This window comes from Grampus griseus (assembly GCF_964374135.1).
Source record: "Grampus griseus genome assembly, chromosome: 20".
Classification (NCBI taxonomy): Eukaryota; Metazoa; Chordata; class Mammalia; order Artiodactyla; family Delphinidae; genus Grampus; species Grampus griseus.
Window position 1 is genome coordinate 2,344,577 of NC_139014.1, and position 24,096 is coordinate 2,368,672.

The 24,096-nt window shown below is 46.5% G+C and overlaps 1 protein-coding gene across 8 annotated transcripts in view; it reads left to right on the forward strand.

Moving 5' to 3' along the window:
* Positions 1-24,096, forward strand: part of MAP2K6 (mitogen-activated protein kinase kinase 6) — a 132,564-nt gene that overhangs the window by 20,417 nt on the left and 88,051 nt on the right. Inside the window, exon 1 of one of the 8 annotated variants that reach the window (XM_082678598.1) lies at positions 12,293-12,450. The exons of the other annotated variants lie outside the window; for them this stretch is intronic. The gene's annotated coding sequence lies outside the window, so the exon portion shown is untranslated. Of the gene's footprint in view, positions 1-12,292; positions 12,451-24,096 lie in introns of those variants that run through there. 8 annotated transcript variants of the gene reach the window in all.

Genomic DNA, 24,096 nt, shown 5'->3' on the forward strand with positions numbered 1-24,096 from the left:
TCCTCACAAAAATTGCATGGAATAAGTCTACTTTTTATCCATATTTTATAAACGAGGAGTCTGTACATAAGGAAATGTTGGAAGACTAGATACCAAAGCTGAAGTTTCACTTGTAGTAAATTGTGGGGCGAGACTCAGACTCATGTCTGATTATCTTTAGCCTGAGCTCAGAACCACTTTCTTTTACATTATTATTATTATTTTTTTATTTTTTTGGCTGTGTTGGGTCTTCACTGCTGCACACAGGCTTTCTCTAGTCGTGGCGAGCACGGGCTCCAGGCGCACGGGCTTCAGTAGTTGTGGCTTGTGGGCTCTAGAGCGCAGACTCAGTAGTTGTGGCGCACAGGCTCAGTAGTTGTGGCGCATGGGCTTAGCTGCTGCGCGGCATGTGGGATCTTCCCGGACCAGGGCTCGAATCCGTGTCCCCTGCGTTGGCAGGTGGATTCTTAACCACTGCGCCACCAGTGAAGTCCCTCAGAACCACTTTATGGCAGGGGTTGGCAAATTACGGCTCACTGTGTGTTTTTGTGCAGCCCACGAGCTAAAATGGTTTACACATTTTAAATGGTTAAAATGATCAAAAGGAATGTCTCATGACCCATGAAAATTATACAGAGTTCTAGTTTCTGTGTTAGAACAGTCACGCCTGTTTGCTTTATGTATTATCTCTGCTTTCATGCTACAATGGCAAAATTGAGTTATTTGGACAGAAATTATGGCCCACAAAGGCTGAAATATTTCCTATCTGGCCCTTTATGGAACACATTTGCTTGTTTCCTCACCCGTAAAATGGAGACAGGGAAAGAATTCAATTACATTATCCTTCAGGTCCCTTTCAGCTCTAATGTTCTGAGAATTGCAGAGAAAGGTGTTTAGATCTTCTGCTTTCCCGGGAGGCCTCCAGCTCCCTCTACCTTCCTCATTGTCAGCAGATGAGTTTGCTGCTTTGAGGACAAAGACTGAGTCCATCTGAAATAGACATTCCTCCCACCCACCCCACTCCTGGTCATACCCATCCATGCCCTGACCTCACATCTCTCTGTGCATCTGTCGTTTCACTGATTCATCTAGTCTGAGTAATAAACAAGGTTATGGTTTATCCCGTGCCTGTCATACCCAGGCACTCCATGGGACAGTGAAGAAGGTTCAGAGACGATACGTGTCAAGTCAGGTGTATTATGTCCATTTTAGGGATGTGAGAACTGAAGCTTAGGGCGGTGAAATTGCTTCTCCAGGACACATCAGTTAGCAAGTCGTGGTGCTGGCAGAGGGACCCCAGTCTTCCTGACCCCAGGGCCGCTACTTCTCTTGACCGATGTGATCTTGGTTCTCTGTCTACCTAGTTATCTCCCTGACCCCATACGGCCCCCATCCCTCTATGTATACCCTCTTCATTCCCCCCACTTTTTCTGATGTTCTTTTCTTTCTTGTATTAAGCTTGCATCCTAAGAACAGTATCCCCTTGGGTCAGCTCTTCCTCTGACCATACCCGCCAGCCCTACCCCAATCCCTACCCTCATGAGATTCCTCTCCTCTTGGGTGTAAGTAGGGCAAAAAAGCATGAGTTCAGTTTGGTTCTGTCATTTGCAGCCATGTGACCTTGAATACTTGACTTCACTAAATCTGGGTGTACACATCTGTAAAATGGGATGGTGATCATAGCAGCCACAGAGGCTTGACTGGAGAATTAAACGAGATCACCTATGTGCTATTATACCTAAACGTGCCCGTGCCTAACAGACACTAAGAACTGCAGCTCTTGGTCTTCTATTATTATAGAATGGTATTTTCTATCCTTTTTTTTTTTTAAGAGTTTTTACTTTTATTCCAGAAATTTAACACTTTTAATTTGTATGCTTTAAAAAATTTTTTTTTAAATCGGGGTATAGTTGGTTTACAATGTTGTGTTAGTTTCAGGTGTACAGCAAAGTGATTCAGCTGTACATATACATATATCTGCTCTTTTTTAGATTCTTTTCCCATATAGGCCATTACAGAGTACTGAGTAGAGTTCCCTGTGCTGTACGGCAGGTCCTTCTTAGTTATCTAGTTTATATATAGTAGTGTGTATATGTCAATCCCAATCTCCTACTTCATCCCTCCCCTGCCCTCACCCCATGGTAACCGTAAGTTTATTTTCTACATCTGTAACTCTATTTCTGTTTTTTAGATAATGCATTTGTACCCTTTTTTAGATTCCACGTATAAGCGATATCATATGAAATTTGTCTTTCTCTGTCTGACTTCTATCCTATTGCTCAGTCCCAAGCCACTAAATTACCTCACTCGGTTTTCTGGGGTGTTTCATGGTCTCTTTCCACTCAAACCATCCAATTTATATTCAGCTTGTTCTTCCCTCTGTCACATGCATCATCTCCTCTAGCCTCTTATAGTTTTTTACCTCCAGCATCTTATACCCCTCCCATAGGCGGTGCCTTTTCATAGACTGACCATCTTCCCCTCCTTTCCTTCAAGTCCTATGCATTTGTCAGGCCTCACCTAACAGCTAGCGCCACCTGTCACTGGCCCCTCTTGTCCTGGTCTCTTCCTTTATGAACTTCCTTTGAACGGGGAGTCACAGAGTCATCAACTGGCCACAAAAGGCACCACGTTGTTCTTCCCACTTGGTCAGGTTACGTGACTTCAGGAAGGTCATCCAACCCGTTGGTGGCAACGTCTGACACTGCCTTCTCTATTTTCGTATAAACAATCTCTGAATCATGCCCATGTTCTTACATTATTCACCATTCAATCCACAGAGTCTCAGTACTTATTTCATGATAGGGTCAGAACTGAAGAAAGGTAGTAAGGACGAGTTTCGTGCACTGGCACTTGACAGCACGTACCTCCCGAGGCACCCTGCTTGCCCTGACCTACTGCTGGTCCTGGTGAGACCTCCACTTGTCCTGAGAGCTGACGATCAGGGTGGGGTGGGGTCCGGGGAATGACTAACCACACCAGAGGCTACAGCAACATAGAGGAAGTAGTGATTAATTTGGGGGCCATTAGGAAAGGCTTCACAATGGAAGTGACATTGGAGCTGGGTTTTGAAGGATGAAGAAGAGTTCAGTAGCAAGGGGAAAACATTTTGGTCGGACTGAAGAGCTTAGGGGAAGTAAAGGAGGCCTGAATACGCATGTCCTGTATGGTATGTAGGTTTTGGGTACAACTGGGTTTTGTCTGGGGTGCAGTTTCTTAGGGAGTTGGGGGAGAGGAGGTGATGGAGTGACCACAATTCAGATTTTTTTTTTTTATTAAAAAGTCCATATGCTCTTCTTCTAGTACCTCATTGTACTTCCTTCCACATAAAAGGTCTGAATAGATTTGGCCCTGAAACCTTTTGAGGTGCTGTAACATTGTCCGTTTGTCTTTCTGTGCCCTTGAACTACGATTCTGTTATTTTCAGGCTTCCCCCTCCCCCTTTTTTTTCAATCCTTCTGCTTGCTGCGTGATGCACATTGTGAATGCAAAGGTTGATAGGGTCATAGGTTTAGTGGTACTTCAACTGGAAGTTTCTGGATGGAGCAGGTGCTGTGCTGCTTGATTTCTCACCCTTGAGGATGATTTCTGAATCAATGAGAGTCCTTGTGAAAAGGCTTAGAAATTGATTCTTACTGATCTTGGCAGGAAATGAATCCGTTGAAAGAATTTGGGGTAGTTCGCAGAAGATGCTGAAGGGCCAGAGAACTAGAATCAGACAACAGAGCTCGAACAGACACAAAAATATACCAAACAAGGGGCCTGGTGCCGACACCACTGCTACCACTAGTGGGTACAGATTCCTCGCTTATGCCACTGCTGTTGGACCTGGGGTGCGGTCCTCATCGTAGCTGCTCCAGTACGGCTTCCCAAACTGGAAGGAGCTGCCACTGCTATTGTCAAGTGCCAGAGTGGATCCTGTGCTGCCCCTGCCTGTTTACATCACGAGGGACAAATTCCAAGTCTACAGTGGTTGTGCTGGGCCCAGACGCTAGCGCAAAGGGTGCTGAGAAAGTGAGTATCCAGCCCTCTTAGCTTCCATCACGGGTAGCTGGCTCCGCCTCGTGAGGTGCAGATTCTCCAAACACAGGAAGGGGACTCACGCTAAAGGCAGGACCAGCATCTCCTACCATCTCTAAGCTGGCCATCGTATACATGCCACCAGCTTTCAGACGTATGGGAAATAAAAGTGTGTTTGCATCGGGAAAAGATTTTTAGCAACAGTCTGAGATAGAGGAAGGAAACTCAGACTCGGAGAGTTCAGTAGTGGAGCGAAAACTCTCAGTCTTAGATTACTTACTGACCTCAAAAGCAAAAGGGCTGGCTCAGCCTTAGTTAGGTCTGTCAGGGAGCTAATTCTGCTTCACTTAAGAGAAGTGAGATTTGAAATGTGAATGGCATTGCCCTGATTTGTGAATGATTTTCAGAAATCATAGACAAAATCAGAGAATAAAGTTTGTTTTATCCTAATTAAAAACTTGAGTAGTAGAATAGGTGTGTTTCTTGTTTCACAGAAGGGGAAACTGTTGCCTGGAGTAGCTCGTTTGGGGTTATGTAACGACCAGGTGGTCGACCCGAGGCTAGGACCTAGTCTTTCCCTTTTGCTTTCTGTATTTTCACCACGCCTTGGGTATTTGTCTGTAGGAACCCCGTCTTCTTTGGGTAAGAAATGAATTGTCTGTAAATGCCCGAGTACCATGAAGAGTATTAAAAGAACTCTGATTTTAAGCCTAACGATTGGGTTGGGAGGACATAAACAGTAGCTTTACTTCTCAGGGTGGTTATTTGGATGAGGGATACGTTGCGTTTCTATACTCTGGCTTGAAAAAGTAAACCCCGTGGAGGTGTCTCTTCCTTATACTGAGATATTTTATACCATCAACTTCAGTTTCAAATGTATCATTCTGAGCTTTAGCTCACATTTATTTCGAGTCATTAAAGCATGCGGGTCAGGTGGCCCAAGAAATCAGATAGGTACACACACAGCTAAGGAGTTAAGAGTTTAAGCAAGAAAAAAATGTTGTTTATTTTTTACCCTGCAACAAAGGTATTTCGGGTGTGTGCACGTGGTCTCGCCAGCTGCCGTCTCCCTCAATGTTAGATTAGCTTCCATTGCTTTCGTCTCTTCTGGGGACGAATGGAAACGGAGCCGGGGGGAGGGCAGATCTATCACTTTGCCTCAGAATATCAAGTTTGTATCATCTAGCCTGTGATTGACAGTTGACTGTTGAGTGGCTGAACGCTGGCGTTCTCCTAGGGAATGAGGACGCAGTGCAAGGATACAGCTTGGATTTACGTTAGTCAACAAGTGTTTGGAGTGACGCACAGGAAGCTTCAACTATACTAAGTGCTAGAGATTGAATTGCTGCACATTCAGAGTCGTGTTACACGGGCTAAATCAGTAGCAGCAGGACGGCAGAGCCAAGTTACTCTCTGTACCTCAGTTTCTCCTCCAGTGTTGAGAGGTATAGCCTAGATCCCAGACCTGTCACGTGTGGCTAGGCTTGGAGGTGGGTGTTTTCTCTCTGTCGCAGGTGAGGAAATCCGAGCTCGGGGAGGCTGAGTACTTGCCTTGAGGTCACGGAGCTAGTCGGTAGCAGGGTGGGGATGCAGATTTAGATCAGGGGCCCCTCAGCCTCATTGCCTCTTCTTATCCCCTGCCTTTCAGCATCATATCAGTGCCCCCCACAGATCCCGAAAGACACGTGTGCACGCCTCCTCCGCCTTTTCACAATGGCTGTGTTTTGAGCTTGTTGGGGAACAGGTGCTTGAAAACACAATGGCTAGACTTTGTCATGGTTTTTTTAAAGATATTGAATTATTCAATTCTGTGAAGTAGTCACTGAATTCGATACCCTTAGCAGGTTGGATGATGTGGGTGATTTATATAACTTCATAGTTTATTGCCATCTTTGTTTCCTACCAACAAAGGAGTCCTACGTAAAGGTAGGTTTGGGAAGCGGAAATGGGCGATGGCACGGAAGGCAGTTTCGTCAGCAGGTAGGGGCCGGAAGAGAGAGGAGATGACGCAGGGAAGAATTAGGGCAGCCGTTTCGCCTGGGGCCGTCGGGGCATTCAGAAGGGTGAGCGTCTGCCGACCAGACGGAAGTCAGGTCCTAAAGGCGTGATGGGAGTGAAGAGGAAGCAAGGTCCACGTTTCCCTATAGCAGGGAGCCTGGAGCGGGGAGCCTTGGAAAAGAGGGGACGGCCGGGTCCAGGGAGATGCAGACGTGCCAGACTGTTGAGGTCAGCTGGGAGCCAGGGCCCTTTCAGCCTGAAATTGAGGGACTTCCCTGGCGGTCCAGGGGTTAAGTCTCTGAGCTTCCCCTGCAGGGGGCGCGGGTTCAACCCCTGTTCGGGAAACTGAGGTCCCGCACGCCGCGTGGCCAAAAAACAAACAAGCAAACCAAACCAAACCAAAACACCTGAACTTGCGGGGCAGCGAATGGTACACCGCAGCGAGGAGACCTAGGGACTCGGGGTCGGAAGCAGGCAAGTGAGTCGGGCAGCCCAGGCCTGAAATGAGGAGGCGCCCTTGCACACGCTTGTCCCTCAGGAAGCAGGACAGATGCACCTCAGTACTGCCACAGCGCCTCTCTCATCCGTCTTGCCCCTCCTCGTCTGTGCGAGGACGCCTTACCCCACCATAAAAGCAAGCAACTGGCTCAGTTATCTAGCTTTGTGGGGAAATATTCTCAGAGCATTTTTTTTAAAAACTAAAGTCCTCTCAGCATGGAGGCCTAATTGAACCCTCTTTTACGTGAGCCTCTTTCTGAAAAGGCACTGTCTTGTCTTCTCGTCACTTAAACGCAGTCTAACGTTTTTACGTAAGAAACACGACGGCCCTGCGGGCGTGTGGTGCGCGGAGAGCCCGGGAGAGGCTGCTGAGGTGCTGGGCCTGGTGTTCCCCGCGGGGCGGGCCGCCCTCGGTGTGCCCGCTGCTGCCGTGCCGCGGCCCCTGGCCCCGCCCTGGCCCCGCTCCCGATGGCAGCCGCCGCTGGCCACTGCTCTCTCCACTCCTCTTTTGTGCTGCTTCTGTTTTTTCTCTCCGCAGCATCCCGACTGTCCGCCCCCGTGGCTTACTTCTTAGCATCTCCAGGTGACGCCAGGCTCCTTCCTCCGGTTGGTGGATGGGCTGCTTGCCGGGCCGGATGTCCTTTCGGTGCTTTGCTTCCTCGTGGCTCTTTTCAGCATGGCTCCGAGCATTTGTTTTCGTTGCTGGCGGTGGAGGTGCTTTCCTTTCCTCTTTGGTCTCTGGTGTCTTCCGTCCTTGGTGTTCACGGCTTTTTTCCGCATGGTGAAGTTGCTGAGTGAAAGGCTCCCCTCACAACTGGGGCGTTTGTAGGTGTTGCAGGGCTGGCCGAGCGTGGTCAGCCACGCGTGCTGTGTCGAGGTCTAGGGCAAAGGCCGGCACGCCCGGGTTCCAGCTTTGAAAGTGACATCACCAGCCCTTTGCTGACAGTGGTGAAAGGAGCCTGTTTTTCTCCTTCCTTTGGCACGATTAAGAGCATCGATTCTGGAGCCAGGCGGCCTGGGTGTGAGTCCCAGCTCTCCCCTAGTGAGCTGTGTAGCCTTAGGCACAGGACTTAACATTTCTGTTTCTCAATCTGTAAAATGGGGATGATACTAGTACTTTGGAAATAAGGCTGATGCGAAGATTCCATATTATGTGATATATGTTTTATATATTTATAACATACCACATGTAAAAGAACATCATATGTCAATACAATGTATTTTTACAGTTATGTATTATATAACATATCATATAATAATATATTTATAGCATATGTTATATATCATAATAGTATATCACTCAAATTATATATAATAATATATAACATGTAGTGTATAAACCATGCATATAGAGTTAATAAGTGTAAAGCCTTTAAAACAGAGCTGGTATACAGCAAGCAGGTGCTATGCGAGAGTTTATTATGGTTGTAACAACATTTCATGGAGTAGAATCTGTAAAAATACTGAGTCCCTATGCAGTATATCTGAAACTAATATAGTATTGTAAATCAACTATACTTCAACAGAAAGATCAATAGGAAAAAAGGAGCTTATTCTTCTGTGTTTCTGTGGAGTTTTTTCTGCGCGGGGGGGGGAGAGGGGAGTGCATTTTTGGTTTTGACTTAAAAGCAAGGCTGATTATTATTGCTCATTACTTGTCATTTCTAGCCTTAATTTAAAGATGTCGTGTTTTCCTAGGAGTAGGTGCAGAGTGAATATGTGTAGCTTGATCTAAATCTGAACCACAGCAAGCCCCTGGATGGCTCTGGGTCTGGGGCGGTAGCATTCGGAAAGCCTGGTCTCCACGTTGCCCGGCCAGAAGGTAACCAGCCGGTCACCTGCCCATCTCCTCGGGCCTCCAAATGTCCCTCTTGTTTTCAGTGCCTTTCAGCTCCCTTCTGAGACTCTTGGGTTTGGGATGTAGCCGTGGAGGTCACGCTCTGGCCCAGCGTTCATCCGTGCTCGGCTTCTCTGTAGCATTTCGGAGGTCGGGGGCAGGGGGTCAAACCCATTGTTCCAGTTTGGGGTAACAGGGTAGTTTTTCCTTGAGAAAAAATTTCTTCCAGAGTACTTTTTCTCTTAAGATCTGTGTTTCATGATAAAGTTGAGCGAGGAAGTTGAGGCCAGTTTTTTTAGTTCCGTCCAAAAACACATTTTGTGAGCATCTTCGATGCAAGAAAAATATAAATACGGTCCTGCCCTCAGAGTAATTACAGTCCAGACAGTACAGTTTTGTAAATACACACATGTATATGTCATGAAATATAATAGGAAAGTATTTTTGGTACTTGTGAACACAAAACCAGGAGGGTTCTAGTTAACCTGTGAGTGAAACGGGATGGGTAGGGGTGAATCTTGAAAAATGTTTATGGAAGGGATTTTATTTGAGCTGAATCCAGAACATTGAGTCGGTTGGCGTGAGTCAGTCAGGGAAAGGAAGCAGAGTCTAGACAGAAAACAACGTGAATAAGGGCACAGAACCTCCAAGCATCCTGGTGGTCTGAGAATGGCAAGAATTTGTCCTGGCTGAAGTGAAGTGTGAGTGAAGGACAATGAGAATTTACAGTCAGGGGTTATATCAGCGGCACGCTGGCGCTGCCTTGTGTCTGGTTCACGAAAGCTGTTTATTAAGTAGCCAGTAATTTTGCAATCTGCTTGTTAAACTGCGGGTGGCTTGAAATCGACAGTGGTGGAAATATTTACACCATGGAAATCGGCAAATATCAGGGCTTTTGTCCCCCCGAAGAGGGCTTTCTCAGTGCCCTACTGCTGGCGATGCCCTTGTGTGCCCCTCTCTGATGGTTATTCTGTAGGGCCCCTCCGTGTCGGCCATGGGAGTCAGTGCAGGATGCTGGCAAGGGACTGGCACGGTCAGCTTTGTAATTTAGAAGGAGAACTCTGTGTCTTTGGTTTTGTCCCTCAGGAAGCAGACCCAGAGAGGGAGCTTTTCATGCAGGAGCTTTCTGGGGAGTGTTCTTGGGACTAGAATTGAAGGGGAGTGAATGAAACATGACTGGAAGAGGGGACAGACTAAGCTGCTAAGGCCCGGGCCCCAGGGATGCTTTGCAGCTGGAAGAGTTCACCCCAGGGGTCAGGCCTTTATACAGCTGCCATCAGTGGATGAGGCTGGCCCTGTGGAGGGGCGCGCGGCCACTGGGAAGTGGCTCTGCAGCTGAGGACACTCCCAGGAGAAGCTCCGCAAGCAGGGAGGGCGAGCCGCGGGCCTGAAGGCCACTCGGGCTGTCCCATCCCCGCACCCACTGCACCCCAGCGGCAGTGTGGAGGATCTGTGAGCCCCATGGGAGGAGGGCAGCCAGGAAGCCAGATGGGAGAGTGTGACTGTTGTCCAGGTCAAGGGTGAGTAAGGCCTAGATAGAGGAGCAGCCCCAAGGATGGAGGAGGTGGGGGAGGGCCGGCTAGTGAGCAGGTAGGTCTGTGGGACCCGTTCCCCCCCGCCCGTGGTGGTTTTCAGCTGAGGGCCGGAGCTGCCCCCGAGGCTGCATTAGGCAGCGTCCGGAAACAGTCTTGGTTGTGTAACTGGGAGGGGCTGTGTGTTTGTGTGTGTGTGCTCTTGGCATCTTGGGAGTAGAGGTCAGAGAGGCTGGCAAACATCCTACAATGCACAAGACAGCTCCACAACAGAGCATTACCAGGCCCCAAATGTCGGTAGTGCCAAGGTCGACACGGTATTATGAGCAAAGGAATGCTATCAGGAGAAGGGGAAAGGAAGCGTGAGATGCCTTCCTCCTCTGTCTCTGCCCAGGGCATCTGGGTATTGCGTCCACAAGTCAGTACCAGATTGCAAACGTGGAGACAGTCCTTTACTGATGGGCAGAGGAGAGAAGAACTCTTATCTTAGAAGCAAATACACATCATATTGTCTCTCAAACCCTTCCCGTCTCCTATGGAAACTTGAATTCTAGATAGCAATAGATTCTCATGTCTTTCCTTTCCATCTCCCTTCCAAAAAGTTCCATTAGAGCTTCACCCTGTATTTAAAAATACAGATGTGAAGGCAAGCCAATAATACTAAAGGGGCTTTTGGAATCACCCCTGGTTTTTGCTACCATGGGAAAAGTTTTGCTAAGAAATAGTAGAACTATGGGGATAATTGAGAAATGCGTTACTTAGGTTTTAGCAAGGTAGTAAAAGCAAATGAAGAAAACGAAATTTAATCAGGGAAAACCAGAAGCTGATAAGGGAGGTTTGAACTTAGGTTGTGAAGAAGGGCATGTCACATATCTTAGTTGGCTTCTAGCATGAGGACATTCAATTATAGCAAATTGGTAAGGACTTTGGTGCTTTTTTTTTTTTTTTTTTTTTTGCCTGAAAGCTGGTATTGCACAGAGTGACGGTCAGCTGAGGAGGAAACTCCAAGCGAGCTGGAGCAGAGAGGCCCCTGGAGCCACTGCAGCGCCCTTGGATGGGCCTGAGCAGGAGAGCAGAGGACTTTGGCAGGAGCAGAGGTGCAGATTTCTTGGATGTGCACGGGTGGGAGAGGTAGAAAAGGCAGGCACATTAACGCCCGGTGCATTAATGGACAGGATGACGGACAAGAGCGGTGGGCTGAAAACCGCTCCTGTAAAGGGCCAGACGGTAGGTTCTGTGGGCCTAGGGTTTCCTTTGCATCTCTGCCGTCATAGAGTGAAAGCAGGCAGATAACGGGTGAGTGTGCGGTGTTCCAGCAAAATTTTATTTACCAAAACGGGCGACAGGCCAAATCCGGCCCATGGGCGGTAGTTTGCTGAGCCCCTGCACTAGGGTCTTGAGGAGCTGGGTGCACTTAAGAAATGATTTTCATGTGCAGTTTAAGGAAGGTGTGGGCAAGGAGGCGCAGGTAAGAGTTACGGCCGAGGGGGCCAGACGCGCTCGCCCTCCTTCCTTGTGTCTGGTCTCCGTCTCCGAGCCACCTCTCTCCTGTCTCTCTTTATTGCTTATCTGTTTACTTTGGCCGCACCACGCGGCACGCAGGATCCTAGTTCCCCGACCGGGGATCGAACCCGCGGCCCCTGCAGTGGAAGTGTGAAGTCTTAACGACTGGACCGTCAGGGAAGTCCCTCTCTCGTTTTTCTAAATGATTTTTAGTGTGTGTGTGTATTTTTAGCTGCTTATTGATTTCCTGTTATTTTGGAAGTGTTAAATTGTAGGAGGAACCTCGTCTAGTTCTCTCTGTTAGCCCTTTGTAAATGCAGTTTAGCTATTTTTCTCTTGCGGGTAGCTCTTTAATTACGTTTTCTTCTGTTTGCCACTGACCTTGGGTCAGTGTTTCTCAACTTTGACTGTATGTTAGAATCACCTGGGGGATCTTTTAGACATCCCGATACCCAGGCTGCATTTGGAACAATTAATCAGAACTCCAGAGGCAGGCCCAGGCATCATTAGATTCTAAAGCTCCCTGGAGATGCCAATGTACGGCCAAGGTTAAGAACCACTGCCTTGGATTTAAAGGAAAAAAATGTCCCCAACACATTGTCCTAGATGCTGAAGTGAAGAGGGACATTTAACCTGCGTAGATAACCATTTATGGCCCACAGGTTATAACTATGAAAATGGAATTCCTCAGATTTTAAGGGCTGTATTCAGACAAGCTTATTTCTCGGTGCCACAGTCGGAATTCTTTGTTGTGGTAGAGGCAAGAAAAGAAAGACCAGGAAGGTATTGTGACTTGGCTGACGTCTGCATTCCTAGCCAGAAGCGCTTTTTCCATCACCGGGTGCGGTGACAGCCTTTGAGCATGGTGAAAGCTTCCAGGCTCCAGTGATTAAGTCATTATCCACAGGAGCCAGTCTTGACCAGAGTAAATGATCAGGACAGATGCTCTGACTGTGTCCAGAGGGAATAACCTTCTAACGTAGTCATGGGCGCCTATGTATTTGATGGCGTTTCTTACAGAACCTACTTGACCACTCAAGGTGACTTTTGTTTCATGTAGGGAGACCCAGGGCGATTGAAAAGGTAAATTCAAGGAACTTTTATGTAGATATGTCAAAATTATTTTGAAAATATGTATCTGGGGATAATAATACTTTGTAAGTAGCAACATTTTTAAGGGATTGTGTCAACAGCATATGGTTCACAAATTTTTTTTTTTTTTTCACTTTATAAATGCAAGATTCTAACCTTGTGATGCTGGAATTGCTCAAGTATTTACTATTCAAGGCTGAACTTCAAAGATTTAGAGCTTTCTTTCCTAAGCGAGAGTTAGAGAATCATGATTCTGGGGGGCGTGGGGGGCAGCCTACAAGGTTCTGAAGAGGATTGCAGCTGGGAGCAGGGCGTCTAACAACTACTGCAGCTTCTCAAGTTCCATTACATATGCTGGGGATGTGACTTCGTTTACCGAGGGACCATGGAAAGAGAATAGGATTCTGTCCACTGCGAGTAACGGAATACCAGCAGAAGTGGTTGTGCAACGGGGGTTTCTTGCTCCCTCTACAAGAACACCTGGAGAGGCGTCCCTCCAGAGTTGGTTAATGCACCGGTTTAACCCTGCCCGGGCCTGGGAGGGCATCCCTTCAATTCGTGATTCCCTTGACTTTTTCTTTCTGGTCACAGGATGGCTGCTCTGTAGCCCCAAATATCATGATGTCACATGACAACATCAAAAGGCAGGAAAAGAAGGGGGCATTTCTCCCCTGGGTCTTATTATTATTTTAATCAGGAAGGAAAAGCTTTCCAGGAGCTCCCAGAAGACTTCTCAGATTTCAAACCTGGAGCCAAAAGCTGTGTTACTTATTCCCCCTCAAACCCATATTGGCAAAAGGCGTTAATTTACCGCGGTTGGCATAGAATAGGGGGTAGCCAACTCTTTCTGTAAAGCGTCTGATTGTGAATATTTTGGCTTTGTGGGCTACGTATGGTCTCGGGTCCATACTCCTCTTTTTCTTCTCTTAGCCCTGGGAAAATGTAAACAAGCATGGTTATCTCTAGGGGTGTGTGCCAGGCATGCACTCACCAATTGCTTTTCGTCTCCTGAGGCTGCTGGAGGGGCCCACCAGCCCTGCCGCCCATTTTCAGAACAAAACTGGGATTTTGTTAGCAAACTGAGTGGGCAGCCAACTGTGTTTGCCTCAATATCTAATTTGTAGACTTGTTGTAATGATTATTACATGTCATAACTAAAGAAAGCAAATAATGTAGTTCTGGGCACATCTTAGGCCCGCAGCCAAAATACTTATATTATTATTGTTATTTTGTATTATTGTCGTTGTTTAGTAATCTGGTTTCACCCTGTGGAATTCTGTCATCTAAACTCGGCTTAGATGCATGCATGGAATTCTGATTAGACTGTAGTAAAACATTATTTGGTGATTTTTTAGTTGATTCAGTTTTCCTCTATTGTGGGGAAGTGTGGCCTCTGAATTCCATATCTCGTCCATTTATACAAAATTTTCAAGTTCTGAGATTATCATAGTAAGTGAAGCAAGTCAAAGACAAGTATCGTATGACATCACTTATATGTAGAATCTAAAAAAAAATGATACAAATGCACTTATTTACAAAACAGAAACAGAGTCACAGACATAGAGAACAAACTTATGGTTACCAAAGGGGAAAGGTTGGGGGGCGAGGGAGAAATGAGGAGATCGGGATTAACATACATACACACTACTGTATATAAAATAGGTAACCAACGAGGACCTACTGTAGGGCACAAGGAACTCTACTCAATACTCTGTAATAACCTATATGGGAAAAGAATCTGAAAAACGATAGATACACGTATATTTATACTAAAGCACTGTGCTGTACACCTGAAACTGACACAACATTGTAAATCAACTATACTCCAATATAAAACAAAAATTAAAAAAAAAAGTAATTTGGCAATGGGCAATTTGATGAAGAAAAATTGGGATTTGAATTCTGAGGCCTTTAGTAGCCTTTTCATTGGAATAGAGTTATCATTCTTACTATGTTCGTCAGCTTAGACTAGGTTGCAAAACACCTCCAAATTTCAGTGGCTTAATACAAGAAAAATATTATCCCTTGCCCAAGCTCCGTGTCCCTAATGAATCGTCAGGAAACCCCGCCCCTCTCAGTGACTCAGTGACCTGGCCTGATGGACGCTCCGCCATCGATGGTTGTACCATCTGGAGAAGATGGCCTTGTCACCAGTCTCCATGACAAGGGAGCACCTCACTGCCTCAGCCTGGAAATGACATATTTCACGTCTCATATTTCAGTGGCCAGAACTGATCACATGGGTCAATCCAGCTGCAAGGAGGGCTGGGAAATATGGGGGAGCAAATGGAATACTGGGTGCGTATTACTGACCCTTTCACCATCCCATTGCTCTATTCATTTTCTTCAGAAGGAGAGAGTTGATGAAGTGGGACCATTATAACACGTGTAATTCCTAGTCCTTTACTTTCTATCTTGTCTTACACTCTTGTGTATCCCATTCTCACTTGTTTTCTCTTTATTTTTTTTTTCATTTTTAGATTACATTCTTCTTTTTCCCTTTTCTTATACGGTTTAGAATCTTGTCAAGAGTTTCTAAAGGTCACAATGAATGAATTAGAAAGTGATAGAAGTGAGAAGGTGTGTCCCAGCTGGGTAACTACAGTGTGGAAATCTGACAGGATTTATCATTGCAAATGTCAAAAGCACCTTCTTTTGCTCTTTGCACACTCCTCTAACCCAGAGAGTCTCAATTAGGAGAGATGTTGCTCCCTAGAGAATATCAGGCACCATCTAAGAGCAGTTTTGCTTGTCACACAGGGTGGGGGTTGCTACCAGCAACTAGTGGGTAGAGGTCAGATAGGCTATTAAACATTATACAATGCACAGGACAACCTCCGACTGCAGAAAATTATCAGGGCCTGATATCAACAGTGTTGAGATAGAAAATGCTGCTTCTGTGTGGTACATATATGTAATGGAATATTATATAAAAATAAAAAAGAATGCAATCATGCCATTTGCAGCAACATGGATGGATCTAGAGATGATCATACTAAGCGAAGTAAGTCAGACAGAGAAAGACAAATACCATACGATATCGCTTATATGTGGAATCTAAAATATGACACAAATGAACTTATCTACGAAATAGAAACAGACCCAAACTTATGGCTACCAAGGGGGAAGGGGGGAGAGTGATAAACTGGGAGATTGGGATTGACACATACACATTACTATATATAAAATAGGTAACTAATAAGGACCTACTGTAGAGCACAGGGGACTCTACCCAATACTCTGTAATGACCTATATGGGAAAAGAATCTAAAAAAGAGTGGGTATAGGTATATGCATAACTGAGTCACTTCACTGTACAGCAGAAACTAACACAACATTTTAAATCAATTATACTCCAGTAAAAATTAAAGAAAAAAAAAGAAACGGACTCAGACATGTAGTTGTCAAGGGGGTGGGGGAGGGGTGGATTGGGAGTTCGGGGTTCGCAGAGGCAAACTATCGGATACAGGATGGAGGAACAACAAGGTCCTACTGTAGAGCACAGGGAACTATGTTCAATATCCTCGGATAAAACATAATGGAAAAGAATATGAAAAAGAAGGGATATATATATATATGTATATCTGAATCACTTTGCTGTACAGCAGAATTTAACACAATGTTGTAAATCAACTATATGTCAATACAAGAAAAGAAAATGCTGCTTCTTTCTCTTACTAATTACTATCTTGAACCTTATTCTTGAGCAGCCTTTACGTATTTACACGAGCCTGACTTACTTCACACCTTTGTGGACTATATAAAGGTAAAAATGTAAACCCGCACCCCTCCCCCACCCCCCCAACCCCCGCCCAAGCACAGGTAGCTAGTTGATTCTTTTACAGACTTTGTGACTATGAAGTAGACTTCCTCAGGGTTCGGGTAGAATCTCTGAATGCAATTTTCACGTTTTACTTTTGTCCTTCTCAAGCTTTATACATCTGTGGAGCTCTAGAATATTTCACGTTGTTTATCCAAGTCACCATTGTCAAAGTATGATTTTCCAAATAGCTACAAATGTGACTCATACAAATGTGTAGGGAACATATGTTGCATAATTACGTAATTCGTTAATGAGGATAGCAAAGCTGCTTCATGGGAGAAATCAAGACAATGAGGATTTACAGACACTGAACAAAGACTGCTGGCATAGGGCTGATAGTTAAGGTAAAAAACTTGTTAATCTTTCAGGGCCGTAAGACTGTAACCGTTGAGGTTAGTTTTGGTAACAGACAGAAGTCATTTGCATCTGTACAGATGTTAATGCAAGTTAACACACAGCCTCATGGAGTCCGGGCCTTACTCAGTAGAAGACACCATGTCAAACAGTTAGAGAGTGCTCTGGAACAACGGTTCCCACAGGTAAGCCTGCGTCAGGATCACCCCCAGGACCTGTAGAAACTAGATTCGTGGACCCAGCCTCAGTTCTTCCTTCAAGAGGTGTGTGGCGGGGAGATCCTGGCGTGTCTAACAGAGGCCTCAGGTGATGCCGATACTGGGGATCCAGGGATCACACTTCAAGAACAATTGCTCTAATGTGTCCTTGAAAGACACAGTCGACCTTCTGCCTTATTTTAAATTTGGATGTTTTTTTCTTAAGACCCACACAGGAAATATCATAATTGAGAGAAAAGAAAGAAAAAAAAAGAAAGTAGCCAGGGTAAGCTATCAAAGTAACTGGCAGCTCTCAGTGACTTACCACAAAATGCTGTTTCACTCATTTTATGTCAGATAAAATTGGATGAGTCTTAGACTACCCTCCTTCAGCAATGCCACGTAGGCCACGTGGCTTTTGAAGGTGTTTATGGCAGGAGAAGGGAGAACCAGAGATCCCAACGTGGGCTTTTCACTAACTAATTCCTAAACCAGAAGTGGCACCTGTCACTTCCACTCACATCCCACTGGCCAGAACAAACGGCAAGGGAGGCTCGGAAGTGTGGGGGAACTCGTGTATTCAGAGAGCGTCTGATGTCTCTGCCGCATGTTTCAAAAATACAACAAAGTTTGTAAATGTGTGCTTACCGTTCAAAGGACCCAAAGCATTTTAATGATGGTAATGATATCCTTGCTAAAATTATATTTGGATGTGCATATTTCACACGTAAGAATTTAGATTTCTAGGAGAGCAAGTAAGGGATAGTATAACCAAAGAAAAAGATGAAGTTGACTTAGGGAAGATTCTAACGCTCGAAATTGCTGTTAATGATTTAAAAAATATGTCTGGAGAAGAATAGTAATTCATTACATAGACAAACATTGGTAGCCCCAAGTAAAACATCCTTAAAGAGAGAGAACCATTAATTCTCTCACCATGATGATAAGCTCTTCTATTTCAGGACGCAGCAGGCTGTAGGTTTGGTGTTTGCAGGATGGGGTTCTAACTCTTGCCCTGCCCCAGTCTCCCTTATGGGAAAAACCTCTGCACTCACCAAACATTTACTTAAGGATTACAAGTTGCCATACTCAAGGTGAGAGGAATCAAGTGATTGTTAAAAGCTTTCCGTTTGGGACTGGTTGTTATGTAGCCTCATGCATCACTTAGCTTTCTGATTCTCAGTTTACTTGTCTTTAAAATGGACCCCATTGAAATACTGTGAAAGCTAAATGGACACGAGCACAAAGTTCCTAAAAATCCCTGATCGAATGGTTCCTTTGTTCTTCTTTATCTTATACTTGTTAACATAGGCTAGAAAATCTATCATCTGGATCTTTGTTAGTTGTGGGAGGACCCACTGTATAGATTTGCCTGGGACTGAGTGGGTTCCCAGGGTGTGGATTTTCAGTGTTAAAGCCAGGAATGTCCAGGGCAATGCGGAATGAGTTGGTCACCGTATTTAGTGGAGCATTTTGGAACCTGACTATGGTTGGCCTGGGGGAGTGCCTATACATTTGCTCTCTGGGGGAAAATAGTATCTAGGCTTTCTGACGACTCTTCTGTTCTTTTAAAGGGAAAGAACTTGGTTGGGAATGGCCTGGGATTTGTGTTGAGTCTTATTTTAAAGTAGGGCAACCTTATGTCTTTGGAACTTTAATTGATACTAGAAATTGTCCTGAGTTAACCTTCTCTACTGTAATTATCAGATCTTTAAACTCACTATAGTTTGGTCTGCTGAGCACTACACACCTAGGACTTTCCTAATGCAGAGCTAGTAATCTGAGGATGAGAAGTTGCTGTCAGTGTTCATAGAGAGATGCTTGGTGGGACCGAGAGCTCTCCGTGTGAGATACAGACATCTGGGGTGATGTCTGAACTAAATGACCTTCCCCCTCATTCCTGCCCACTAAGCCCTGTTATTCTGCCTTTGCGCCGCCCCTGCCTGGCCTCCTGTCTTCATCTGAGCTGACTGCTTTGTTTTGGAGGCCACCCGTCTCTGTGGGCGCTCTGACACCGCCTGCTCCCTTACGCGGCTGCTAAGTATCTCCCTCCCTTACGCAGCTGCTAAGCATCTCCCTCTGTTACGCGGTGGCTAAGCATCTCCCTCCCTTACGCCGCTGCTAAGTATCTTCCTGCAAAACACCTCTCATCATCCTCCTGCTCTAAAACTGCCGTTGCTGCTTCCTTCTGGCGCCACGAGGAAAGCCAGCTTCTTAGCTTGGAAGCTCTGCCTGACCTACTGCCTGACGGGCCACTGGCTCGAAGCCCTTTCACAATCCACACCTTTGCACCTGCCGCTCCCTTTGACAACACCCTTTTCCTTTTCCACCTGGACATTATGGACCCAAAGCCCTTTCACAATCGACACCTTTGCACCTGCCGCTCCCTTTGACAACACCCTTTTCCTTTTCCACCTGGACATTATGGACCCATCCTTTTGGACCCAGTTCAAGTGCTCTCTTCCCTGGGAGACTCTGCAGCAAGAGTTCCTGCCTCAGAGAGACCTTAGTACCTTTCTGTAGTGGTGGCTTCTTTTGTTGAAGGATACAGCTTGGGGATTTACAGAATGAGTGTGTGACTCCCTACTCTGCCTGGAATTGCCTTTGTGCACCAACAGTGAACACTTCAGGAAGGACTCCCATTGCTAAGCCCTGTAATGGTGTTTCCTCTCTCTTATCCAATGCCTGTTGGCATGTTTGTCCCCCATGTTGAGCAGCATTCAACTGGGAATCCTCAGTGCTTGGCCCACCGTTCCGCATGATGCTTGAGTAAATGGAGGAGCCCAGTGTGGCATTTTCATGGGGCTTCCTCTCCTTTTCAACCTACATCCTTTGCTGGGGCCCTGTTATCCCTAGTGTGGTCCCTGGACCTGCAGACTAGCAGCCTGGCGACAGCAGAGAGCTTGTTCGAAATTCAGGGTCTCCAGTCTCCCCCGAGACCTGCTATATCACAATCTGCATTCTACCAACATCCCCAGAAGATTCAGAAGCGTGTTAAAGTCTGAGAGATACTGCCTTAGGCTCGTTTCAAGTTACGGTGCCATTACCACCTCGAATACAGTCACCCTTGAATGCGGGTGATTCAGAAAAACTTACAGCTCTCCCTTCCTTCCTTCCTTTCCTTCCTTCCTTCCTTCCTTCCTTCTTTCCTTCCTTATTCCCTCCCTCCCTCCCTTCCTTCCTAAAATGCACATTCATAGGACCTGCCCTAGACCTACTAAATCAGAATCCCAGGGCCACAACCTTTGAAACAAATACCCCAGGAGATTTCTATCAGCCTGAAGTCTGAGAACCACATCCCAGGGCATTTCTTAGCTGTTTAGTTGTCTCTGATTTCCACCAAAATGTGGACTTATGAGGCCTGTCGTCATACTTAGTGTTAACTCTGCTGAGGTCTGCGTCCCTCTTGCTCTCAGCTGTGCTGTCCTTCTCCTGTTGCCTCAGGTTTCCACCTGGCTTTCATCCCGTTACTGGAATATTCCTTTATCTTGCATTAAACAATGCAGTGTCTCCCGGTTTCAGGAAAACAGAGACGAGACATTTTTGTTTCCATCTGTTGCCTTTTCTGGTCATTGTCCGCGTCTCTGTGTGTGTCACTCCTTTTAGGTCCATCGTATGTTGCCACTGTCTCTGTTTTCTTCAGTTTCTCCATTTTCTCTGCGCCCATGCAACTTGTAGTGCCTCTAGTCTGGCATCTCTTCCCACTTCACCACCAAAACTCTTCTTACAAAAGTCACCAGAGACGTCTTTATTTTCTTATTCACTGACCTTTTTTTTTTTTTTTTTGCGGTACGCGGGCCTCTCACTGCCGTGGCCTCTCCCGTCGCAGAGCACAGGCTCCGGACACACAGGCTCAGCGGCCATGGCTCACGGGCCCAGCCGCTCCGCCGCACGTGGGATCCTCCTGAACCGGGACACGAACCCGTGTCCCCTGCATCGGCAGGCGGACTCTCAACCACTGCACCACCAGGGAAGCCCTCACTGACCTGAGTGCTTTAAAGCAGACCTCTTAGAGGTTTGCAGCCCCATAAAAAAATCACGTGTCATGGTTCTGACTTGCTTTGCTGCAGTGCGAAGCTGAGTGTGAATATCAGCCCATAAGCCAGGGGGAAAATGGACCTCACTCTCGCTTTACTTGCCGACCCTCAGGGTAGGAAAGTACTCAGCCACGAGGGTTTTTATACTTAAGAACCCTACAGGTTTCCAGGGCAATTAGAACTTCTGTGTGGGGCTGAGACTCTGTTTGTGAATCATCATCTTTGGTTATTTTCAGTGATACAGATTAGTGTGTACGACCAGGGTAGCATGTTTCTGAAGGAATGTAAATTAAAAACTGGTTGACATTCACAAACAGTAATATTTTGTGAATATATTTTGGACCCTTAAATATAAAATGACTAAAAACATAGCAATATTGTTACCTACGGGTTATATGTTAACTCTGTTTGAAACATACTCGAGAAAAAGAGCTGAATTGTCTTGATTATTACAGTATGGTATGCATTAAAAAAATCATGTTTTACAAATTCAGGTTTACTGCAAAAATTTCTTTTTAGCATTAAGCTAGTTATTTTAATTCCTAATTCATTTAATTACCAAATTTCTTCAGGTAAATTATTGCCTATATTATTGTTGTGGAACTGATTCTGACTAGAATCTCCCCTTGTTTTATAGAATGCATTCATATTTGGGGTAGCTAAACAAGTCGTTATCTTCTCTTTGAGAACTGTAAACTACATCTTTAAAATTCAGTGGAAGAGTAGATGCTGAGGTTGAAAGGAGATAGAATAAGGAGGCACCAAAGGCAGGGCATCTTTCTGTTTTATTCGGGGGCACCTTTCAAAAAGATATGTACATATTACCTTCCTTCTTCCTTCTTTCTCTCCCTTCCTTCTTTCCTTCTCTTTTTCACATATTCAGCAGACATATTCCAGGTGGTCCATTCAGTACAGTACAATGAAACAAACATGGTCCTTGCATTTAAGATACTAAGGGTTTAGCACGGGGCAGTCTTGTCACCAAATAAATAACACAACTTGCTAAGCATACAGGAAAGGTGAGGGTCTGATGGCCGGGGAGGGAGCGATGCAGATGGGGTGAGTGGAGAGCAGGCGGAGACTCACTAGGAGGGACCTTGCTGGAGCTGAATCTCGAAGGGGCAGCAGGTGTCCTGGGCTGCAGCATCAGGAGCGCAGAGGCAGACGTAGTTCGGGCACTGCACCCTCACCAGCAGGACCCCGAGGTGTCTTGAGGGAGTACTGACAGACGAGGCTGGGGAAGTCTGGGGGAGTAAGGGGGACCACAAGTCTGGATTTTGGTGACCACACGGCTGTCACAGCTGCGAGGACCGTGGGTGGGAGAAGTGCAGTCCTGAAAGGTGGGAGATCATTGAGAAGATCCGAGCAGACTGCAGCTCAGACTCACATCTAGCCTGGGATTCGGTGTTGGGAAGTGGCCCGGTGTCCCAGAAAACGTGAGCACGGGTGAGGGGCACAGGGAGAGGACGGGCTGGGGATGGACCCTTGGGTCAGGGCAGACTTCGATGGGGAGAGTCGAGGCAGAGTCGCTTAGAGAACGAGGAGGAAAACCTGTGTGGTACAGACTTAAAACGCCCGCTACCTTGTCCAGCTACTTGTAAGAAAGCCCTATTTCTAGCGACACAACTCCTGTCCCCCCATTCCTTCACCTCCCGGAGGCACTCAGAAAGGGGAGCACCCCGTTTCGTCGTGACAGCTGTTGAAATGACGAGACGAAAGCTCTGTGACTTCCCACCACCGTTTGCCCCTGTGTTACCGGCTCCCCGTGGCCCCCACGGGCCCGCGTGTGACATGGTTTCTGAGCCTCCAACCTGCACGCGGGCACAGCCAGCAGCACGTGGTCGCAGTGGGACGGAGGGAGTGAGAGAAGCGACTTCCCCTTGACCTCATCCCTTCCGCCTTCCACAGACGTTTCTTTCTTCCACGTTTTACAGCCGACTCTGCGTGCATTGTTGGGTCCATGCTCCCGAGGGGTGGGAGACACAGCTCCTGGGCCGCTGAATGGCCTTGCTTTGTCCAGAGGCATGTTTGTCCGACTGTTTCTGGGGCCCGACAGGGTCGTTTTTGTTCTGGGAAGAGTTGGTTTGAGAAAGCGGGCTGCTGAGAGGGCCGTCTCCGGGGCTCCCAGGAGCTGCCTTTCACCGCCCCGAGGCGGCCCTCGCCCGGCAGAGGTCATCCGAGGCCGCTGCAGTCTGTCCCCAGCCTAACTCTGATAGTCACGGAAACTGTCACCAACTTAACCGGCTTCGTAGTAGCCAGGAAGGAGCCCAGGCCAGCAAGATTCCGTTTTAATTGTCAATCACACATTACAAAAAAAAAACAACCCAGCTGTGTACCACCTTTCAGAACTTTCCCTCCGTGGTTGGCAGTCAAACTGCTTTCTTTTGCAGAAAGCACGATGTCAATTTTAGTCAGAATTTACGTGTAGAAATTAGAAATCAGGCAGTTTGGAAAGGAAGGTGCAATTAGTGAGGTTTTCAGCTCGCATTTGGAATGAATCACACACATTTGGGACCGCAATGTGCAAACATCGCGCTGCATTTTCCTTCTCGGGCCCGCCCGCTTCCTCGCAGACCCCTGGGCACATTGCAGAACCCTTCACAGGCTGGCTTTGGATACAGCCAGGGAGAACGAGAGGCCCTCTGCCTCAGTTATTAGCAGGGAGCAGGTTAGCATCTTCTTGATGGGGGCATGGACCCTGGTCTGCTGACCTGTGTCGCAAGAACACTCCAGCAATGAGGAGATGCTTGGCTGCTCTCTGTGGATTCCAGAACACGCAGTCCTACCATAAAATGACAGCAGAACACAGTGTGCTATCGAGTGCTACTGGGTTTGTGTTGAGCCATCTACTTTTCCCCGAGGGCCATGATAAGGATGGTTTCTTCCAGTGAATTCTAGGCCCGCAGCCTAAAGGACTTCAGGTTCAACTCCCAGTTCTACCCTGTGTTAGTTTGATGGCCTTGGGTAAAGTTCTTAACCACTCCGAACTACAGTTTCGTCTTCTTTACGTCTCTGTGCCAGGGATATTTTTTCCCTGTATGTGTCACCCTGCGTGATTGGGTCCCGGCCTCGTTTCTGGGCATCTCTTGTCCTCCATGGAGTCTGGGCTCCCTTCCACTTAGACTCTCCTCCAGTCCCTCACTTCCCCACATCTACACTCTTGTCCTTACTGCTTTCCTTCCCTTTCCCCTTAGAATGTTCTGTTCTCCATATTTGCCTTTTTTTT